Raw genomic sequence first — 9,320 nt, 5'->3', positions numbered from 1 at the left:
ATAAATAATATTGGCGCACTTGCAAAAGAATATTCGACTCACCAGTTGACGTGTATTGGACGCCTGGCATGATTTGTTTACTTTTGAACTTTGGTAAAAATCGAACATTTCTGCTACTTTGAGCTCAATTTCAAGGTACTTTTCATTGTAAAACCAGTCAAAAATCATCTCAATTTCTGTAATATGTCTTCCATTCTATAAAATGAGACCAAGAAAACTAGAATACAACAATAAATACCATACAAAAATACAGTGCAAAGTCGCTGTTTTATTCCAAAAAAACGGTCAGTTTTTTTTCTCATTATGCACTGTGTACTACAGGATTTTTTTTATACTGTGCACACTGACCACATAGACCCATTCTTTCATATGTAGGCCTACCAGCTTTCTCCCACTAGATTTGAGGGCACTAGAATTTAGGCGTACTAGTACGTCAAAAACCCTGGGTCGTAAGCCGTACTCGTACGGCCGAAACCCTCAAAGGGTTAAACTGCCATAGTGAATTTGTGAACACATCACTTTCTTGCCCTATAAATTGAGAACGTGTGAAAAATATTTTCAGACTGAATGGGAAGTAAACAAGCCTATTGAAATGGCAAAACTATGAATGTTGAACATCATAGTAGTGTACAGGGTACTAGACAGATAGGTACACTATGGAAAAGATGGACAGATATAGTAAATGCACAAGTGAGATGGGTATGTACTCCATAACAAGAAATTACTAAGGCAATGACTGTAGACCAGGAAGATGAAGACATGACCTTCAATAACATTCAGTTTGATCTACTAGTAAGACTGAACACTGCCTTTAAGTGGCTTCTCTAAAATAATAATGATAAATATAATTAAAATGGACACACAATAAGATGAATATCACCTTGTTGAAGAGCTTGTGGGTAACAATTCATTCAGCTTGAGCAACTTTCTATAACAACAATATTTGAAGATTGCATTATTGCAGCTTGGCAGTCAATGAAAATATGGAAATCTTGTTCAGTACTACATTTTATTGACGATTCCTGAGAATTTCACAAAATTTAATATTAGTTGTGAGCAGATCTAGATAAAAATATAAAAAACAAAAGTAATTTTGGATACAGTGCACCTAGGTTTGACTACAACAGAACGTACAGTACTGCAATTGTTAATTGTTAAATGCTCACTTCAATTTACAATAATACTATCAGCTGCTCTATGGTATAACCATAGTTGAGGGATATCAGTCATCCTTCAATATCAACTATAGCACTTTTTTTTTTTTTTTAATCACTGGCAGTCACCCATCAAAGATGGGTGACTAAAAAAAGAAGAAACACTTTCACCATCGCTCAATATCACTGTCTTGCCAGATAAGTGGCAACATAACTGCTCAGAAGTCCTTCTAAACTGCAATATCCCCATCCTTCCTTCAGAGTAGTAGTAGTCTGGCTTAGTGGTTTCCCTGAATTGCTTCATAAATGTTACCTTCCTCACATTCCAACAGTACAAGTCACAAAAACCACTTCCCCCTCCTCCACACACACACACCTGCTGGATGTCCAAGCTCCTCACATACAAAACTTCTTTTACCACCTCCTCTCTCTCCCCCTCTCTCTCTCTCTCTCTCTCTCTCACTCTCTCTCCCCCCTCTCTCTCACTCTCTCTCCCCCCTCTCTCTCACTCACTCTCTCTCCCCCCTCTCTCTCACTCACTCTCTCTCCCCCCTCGCTCTCACTCACTCTCTCTCCCCCCTCTCTCTCACTCACTCACTCTCCCCCCTCTCTCTCACTCACTCTCTCTCCCCCCTCTCTCTCACTCACTCTCTCTCCCCCCTCTCTCTCACTCACTCTCTCTCCCCCCTCTCTCTCACTCACTCTCTCACCCCTCTCTCTCACTCTCCCCCTCTCTCTCTCTCACTCTCTCTCCCCCCTCTCTCTCACTCTCACTCCCCCCTCACTCTCTCTCACTCTCTCACTCACTCTCTCTCCCCCCTCTCTCTCACTCACTCTCTCTCCCCCCTCTCTCTCACTCACTCTCTCTCCCCCCTCTCTCACTCACTCTCTCTCCCCCCTCTCTCTCACTCACTCTCTCTCCCCCCCTCTCTCTCACTCACTCTCTCTCCCCCCTCTCTCTCACTCACTCTCTCTCCCCCCTCTCTCTCACTCACTCTCTCTCTCCCCACTCTCTCTCACCCTCTCTCTCACTCACTCTCTCTCCCCCCTCTCTCTCACTCACTCTCTCTCCCCCCTCTCTCTCACTCTCTCTCCCCCCTCTCTCTCACTCACTCTCTCTCCCCCCTCTCTCTCACTCACTCTCTCTCCCCCCTCTCTCTCTCTCACTCTCTCGCCCCCCTCTCTCTCACTCACTCTCTCTCCCCCCTCTCTCTCACTCACTCTCTCTCCCCCCTCTCTCTCACTCACTCTCTCTCCCCCCTCTCTCTCACTCACTCTCTCTCCCCCCTCTCTCTCACTCACTCTCTCCCCCCCCTCTCTCTCACTCACCTCTCTCACTCTCTCTCTCTCCCACCTCTCTCTCACTCACTCTCTCCCCCCCTCTCTCTCTCATTCTCTCCCCCCCCCCTCTCTCTCATTCTCTCTCTCCCCCCCTCTCTCTCACTCTCTCCCCCCCTCTCTCACTCTCTCCCCCCTCCCTCACTCTCCCAACCTTTCCTAGGATGACCCTTCTACCTCGTCCCCCCCCCCCCCTACAGATTTATACAACCACCAAGTCATCCAATTTTCCTCATCCTCTAAATGTCCAAACAACCTCAATAACCTCTCAGCCTTCTTTTAGTGCTCCTGCGACTATAAATTGGCAGGTTTCCTTATTTGCGAGTTTCAATTATCCATTTTTCTTGATGAGCAACCCACAAACAGATTATATTATCTACGAGTTAAGTGGCAGTTCCCATTTAATCTAATACTGATTCAATCCTTCAACTGAAAATTTGCTTTCATTAAAATTGTGCTCACTGGCTTTCCCATGCCCAAATCTCTCCTTTCGTCTGGTCATTCTTTCTACCGACTGTCAATATTAACTATGTTAGTGATATATTGATGAGATATGCTCTCTGAAACACAAACAAAATCTGAAACAACATTTGTTATGCAGACTTACTTTTGCTTTGTGTGTGCTTTTAAGCCATAGGATCACTAGGAACTCAATCCTCATCAATTTGCAGAAATATCTTGGTATGTAGCCAGTATATATAAGCTTATAAGAGCACTACAGTAAAATTACTGTATTTAAATAACTAAATATTGTAGTGGGGGTTCGTAGGAGATATGAAGGTTGGAGATAAACACATTGTTGGATGGTAACACTATATTGCAGTGTGAGGGGACAGAGCCCAAACTGCCTGTCCTGTCACCTGCTTGGATAACGGAGAACTGAGGCCGATGTAGTGCGCCCCACACACTCATGCGGGATCACGTGACGTCATACAAACTAGTCACTAGGCCTAGCAAAGGGGTCGTGCATGTAAAACATATGGATGGTACTATGACACTCAGATAAGCTATACAACATATGTAGGGGATCAGCAACTATGCTGACAGAAGCAGTTGTAGGTAGGAGAGCTTTGATGCGTGGCAGTAGGGGAGAACAGCCATAAACCCTTGGAACCTCCCAAGGGGAAAAGGAAAAGGCAGACACAGAATAAACATACAAAGGACGTAACTGGAGAGAGAGGACCGGAGTGAGTGAAGAAGAGAAAATGGTCGGAGTAAGCAGGGGCGTCAAACAAATAATGAGCTTTTACTAACATCCGAGACCAACCTATACGTAGATGGAAAGAGTGGAAGGACAAGCTGCAGTATAGACTTGATCTCCATAATCCAGCTTTGACAAGACTAAAGTGGAAAGCAAACGAAGGAGAGTCCATCAATCTGCTCCCCATTTATAATGCGCAAGAATTTTAAGGAGAGTCAGTTGACCATGGCAAGTTGCCTTCAGAGAGGAAATGCAAGGTTTCCATGTCAACCAGCAATTGAAGAGAAGGCCAAGAAACTTGACTATCACATTCTGGAATATGTGAGCCATGTAAATACAATGGAATATATGGGATAAGAGGAGTGAAGGTAATGAAACAGGGTTTTTGTACTAGAAAATTTAAAGCCATGAGAAGTGGCCCATTGGGAAACTCGGTCAATCACATCTTGAAGGGAGGCTGCTACCAGGTGAAAGTCAGCGCCTGCTTAAGCTACAGCGAAGTCGCCTACATACAGTGACGACCAAATATGTGAAGGAAGGCCATTTATAACTAAGAAAAAGGGTAGTGCTAGGAGACAACCTTGTGGGACTCCCTCGGCTTAAACAAAGTCTGAGGAAAGCGAGGCGCCAACACGGACATGAAAATGTCTGTCAGATAAGAAAGCAGCAAGGAAGGTTGGTAGATTACCGTGGAGGCCTAAGGAGTGGGCTTAGGCCAAAATGTTATACCTCCAGGTGGTGTCATGTGCCTTCTCAAAATCAAAAGAGACTCCTAGGACAGTGTTAGCAAAGGCATACGTGTCTAAATGGAGGAAGGGGTCCAAACTAGAGTGACCCTTGCGAAAGCCATATTGGCAAGGAGACTACTGAGAGTCTCCCAATACCATATCAAATGTCTATTCACCAATCGGTCCATCACCTTAGACTACACTGGTCAGAGCAATGGGATGATAGAGAGAGGTATCAAGCCCCGAGGTGCCTAGTTTGTGAAATGGTAGGAAAATGGCAGATTTCCATTGTTGAGGGAGGACCCCTCGCATCCAAATAAGATTGAAAAGATGCAAAAGGACCATAAGGGCTGTAGAATGCAGATGTTGTAGCATACTGATATATCATCCAGCCCAGCCGCCAATGACCGGAAAGCGTGAACTTTAGTTCTAGGAGAGTGAAAGGTACATTATATGGCTCCATTCCATTAGAAGAGAAATCCAAGGGCGATTGTTCCTTGGTAGACTCGGACATGAGAAATGAAGGACAGAGGTGAAGCCCTTGGGAAACACCAAGATAGTTCCCAATTTCCATGGTAACTTCAAGAGGTTCTGCAACACTAACACCAGCAACCTCCTGGGTCTGGAGCATACTTGCCACACAACTTCTATACCTTCTTCCAAACTGCACTCGTAAGGGAAGTTGAGGTAATAGCAGACACAGTCTTGCCAACAAGTGCACTTAGCGTCATGTATGATGCTGTGAGCGACTGCCCTTGCCAGCTTAAAATCCACGAGACTATCCGATGTCCAATTATACCAATAACGACCCCAAGCAGCGCATTTCAAACATACCGCATGGGCACACACAGGAGACCACCAAGGCATGAATGTCTTAAATGCCTGCCTGAGGCTTGAAGAATAGAACATGATGCTGCAGTCAAAACTAAAGCTGCCAAAAAACTGGTGCACCAGCCCATCAATAGAGGACAAAGAAGGGTCCTCACAAAAAGCGGCAAGATGAGAGTAAGTCCCAATTCGCTCATCCAAACTGCTGACGAGATGGTCGGGGTATGTAGAAGTAAGAAGAATAGGAAAGTGATCATTGTCATGCAAATCCAGGAGAAAAGACCAAGCATAATCAAGTGTGATTGATGAGGAGCAGATAGAAAGATCAATGCAAGAGAGACTGAGTGCGAGTCAAAATGGGTGGGAGCACCCATATTTAAAACAAAGAGGATGAGAAGTGAGAAGTCTCTCTTAACTGATCACCACGAGTGTTACAGTGGAATCCTCCCCAAAGATGATTAGCATTAAAATCACCTAACAAGATGGGTGGTAGAGAAGAGATCAAGAATGCAATATCCAGGATACAGAATGCATGGGATGGGGAGAGATATAGAGAGCAAACTGTATACCATCTGTGCAAATAAATACAGGCTGCAGTATAATGCAGCAGAGAACGAACAAAGACCTGTTGATATGGCATACTAACGTACACAAGAAGTGCACTCTCACGAAATGACTCATCAGGAAAGGGATGAGAAGACTGCAACAGCACATAGTCCAAAATGGGACAAATAACTGCTGAACGAATTTTGGGTACTTGTAACCTGACACATACTGGAGAAAACTGGGAAAGCAACACCTGAAGCTTTCCCCAATTACCCCTAAGGCCACAAATATTCCATTGTAAATAAGTTATTATTTACAAAGACAGGTATGCCAACAATAAGCAGCGATAAAATCTATGGGCTATTAGGGTCAGTGAAGTCAATGTGTGGAGTCAACGATAAGCGTGTAAGCAAGGAGGAATCAGAATGCTGTGAAGGAAAGAGATTGTTGCAAGGGTCATAAAAAAGAAGGGGTAGAAGGAGGCATGTGTCTCCACCAAGGGTTTCATCTCTGCAATATAATTGGACATGGCGTCAAGTGTCTCAGCGGATAAGGAAGATGCCAATACCATGATTTCAGAGACAAGTGAGGTAGACTAGCAAGTAGAGACTGGGGAGACTATGGAGGAAATCAAAGAGGTCTGAGAGGGGAGGGGAGTATGAACCTGGGGAGATGTGTTGGTGGGGGTAGAAGAATCCTGCAGTGGAACAGAAGAGGAAGGAGGGTGGGAAGACGATGGGGTGGGGGAGGGCGACAGGAGAAGAGGGAACTACACGATGGGGGGGGGAGGGTGAACCTCCACCTTCATGTGAGAGAGTTAGAAAGGGGGTGAGAACCAGGCACTGAAGCTGAAGAGGAAAACTGTTGGGGAATTTTAAGCACTGGGCTATGAGACAGGTTTAACTTCGCAAGTGATAGGCGTTAAGAAAATATAAGTATGAGGTCTTGTAGACTGAGAAACTAGCGGGCAAGAAGTAGTAGAGGTGGGAAAAGGTAAGGAGGTGGGGGTTTCAGAGGATAAAACCATAAAAGAATTAGAGATGGGGGTGACCCTGGAAGACACAACACTGGAGGAGCTGGTAGGCAGGGGGACTGCCAAGGTTGTAGGTCTCTTAGCTACTCGCGAATAAGGGATACGAGGAAGATTCCCATCAAGACAGAGCCAGCTGTAGAATAAGGCGTTCCCTCTCCTTAGGACAACGGATTTCTCGTTCATTACAGTAGACCTGACAACGGCGGGAGAAAGAAGGATGAAGTTCATTGCAATTGAGACAAGTGGGAGGGAAGACTTCAAGATGTATCAGCATGATCTGCGGCACCGTAGACCGGGCACTCCACTGCAGATCTGCAGTATTTAGCGGGGCATCCAAAGCACCAGCAATTCTGGCACTTTTGGGGAGTAGGGACCACTTTACGGACTTCTAGGTGATGACCCACGATATAAATGGAGGACGGGAGTTCATGGCAGTCAAAGGTTAAGCGGGCGATGTTACTGGGAAAGAGCCTCCGCCCGCGAGCGGCAGGACATACGTATCCACTTTGAGAATAGGAAGGTCCTGAAGGGCTAACTGCTCCAAAATACCACATCAAGACAGATTATTATTATAACCAAAAAGAAGCGCTAAGCCACAAGGGCTATACAGCGCTGCAGGGTAGGGAAGGAAGCGAGGGTATTGGGTGGCAGCACGGAGGAGGGACGATCAGTAGGTTACAGAAAACAGCGGGGCAGGGGATAGTATGGGGATAGAGGGTAGCAAGAGATTGAGGTAGAAAGGGCTGAAGGTATCAGAATTTGTGAAGTCAGACAGTTGTTGTCAAAAAGTCAATGAGAGTGTCCGGATGAAAGGTGGGTCCATCAGCGAGAAGGGAAGGTAAAGAGCAGCAGAGCGAAGACGACGACGGAGGTAAATTCTGCGTGCTCGTTGATAAAGTGGGCAGTCCAACAGAATGTGGTTGACTGATAATGGAGCCTGGTAATTCTCACAGAGAGGAGCAGGGTGCCTCTCCATGAGATATCCATGAGCAAGACAAGTATGGCCAATGCGAAGACAGGAGAGAGTAGTCTCCCAACCTCGACACTGGTGATAAGAAGACGGCCAGTAACCTATACTCGGTTTAATAGACTGAAGTTTGTTACCGAGCATAATAGATCAACGTTGTTGCCAACGGGTGTGAAGGTGGGAAGATATTGCAGCAAAATAGTCCGTAAATGGAATACCTCTATATGAAACTGGTAGGTCATGTACTGCTGACCGCGCAGCAGTGTCTGCTTGTTCATTGCCCTGTACGTCAACATGACCAGGGACCCAACAAAAAACAATATCTTTATGCTTGGTAAAGATGCGGTGTAGCCAAAGTTGGATACGGAGGACTAAGGGGTGAGGTGTATCAAATTTCTGTATAGCCTGTAAAGCGCTAAAGGAGTCTGAGACAACCACAAATGATGACACAGGCATAGATGCAATATGGATAAGTGCTGCAAGGATGGCATACAATTCAGCAGTAAAAATACTAGCTGAAGATAGTAAATGCCCTCGTACGACGCTGTCCGGAAACACTGCTGCGAATCCTACGCCGTCAGAAGACTTAGAGCCATCTGTGTACACAGCAATGGCATGAGAATGAGAGTGGAAGTGGTCAAGAAAAAGAGAGCGGGAAGCGACCGTAGACAGTTGGGCTTTCGAGCAAGGGAGAGAGAAAGAACAGACTCGAACAGCTGGAACTTCCCAGGGGGGTAGGGAAAAGTGAGATGCTACATGAACATAGAAAGGTGGTAACTGAAGAGAAGACAAGAGCGAATGAAGGCGAAGAGAGAAGGGACGGAGTAAACAGGGGCGGCGAACAAATAAAGAATGTCTACTAATATCAGTGACCATTCTATAAATGGAAGGATTGCAGAGATCATGAGAGCGTACATAGTAGCGAAGGCAATGGGCATCACGGCGATCGGATAAGGATGGAACGTTCGCTTCTGCATAGAGGCTCTCAACAGGGGAAGAGCGAAAAGCACCAAGGCATAAACGTAATCCTTGGTGATGAATGGGGTTAAGGCTAGAGAGAGTAGCAGGAGATGCCGCTGAATAGATCTGGTCACCATAATCAAGTTTCGATAAAATGAGGGTGGAATGTAGGCGAAGGAGGGTTCGACGATCAGCTCCCCATGAAAGATGAGCAAGGGTTTTAAGAAGGTTCAGCTGGCTGTGACAAGTTGCCTTCAGAGAGGTAATGTGAGGTTTCCAGGATAACCTACGGTCAAAGAGGAGGCCCAGAAACTTGACTATCACGTTCAGGGATACGGGAGCCATAGAGGTACAAAGGATGATCGGAGATGACAGAGCATCTAGTGAAAGTAATTTGGTGGGTTTTAGTGCCGGAAAATTTAAACCCATGTGTGGTGGCCCAATTGGAAACACGGTCGACCGCATGCTGGAGAGAAACTGTAATGAGGTGACAGTCAGCGCCTGCACAGGCTATAGCGAAGTCATCAACACAGAGTAATGACCAAATATTTGATGGAAGACTAGA

Source organism: Cherax quadricarinatus, chromosome 53, assembly GCF_038502225.1.
Source record: "Cherax quadricarinatus isolate ZL_2023a chromosome 53, ASM3850222v1, whole genome shotgun sequence".
NCBI lineage: Eukaryota > Metazoa > Arthropoda > Malacostraca > Decapoda > Parastacidae > Cherax > Cherax quadricarinatus.
This window is presented reverse-complemented; position numbering follows the sequence as displayed.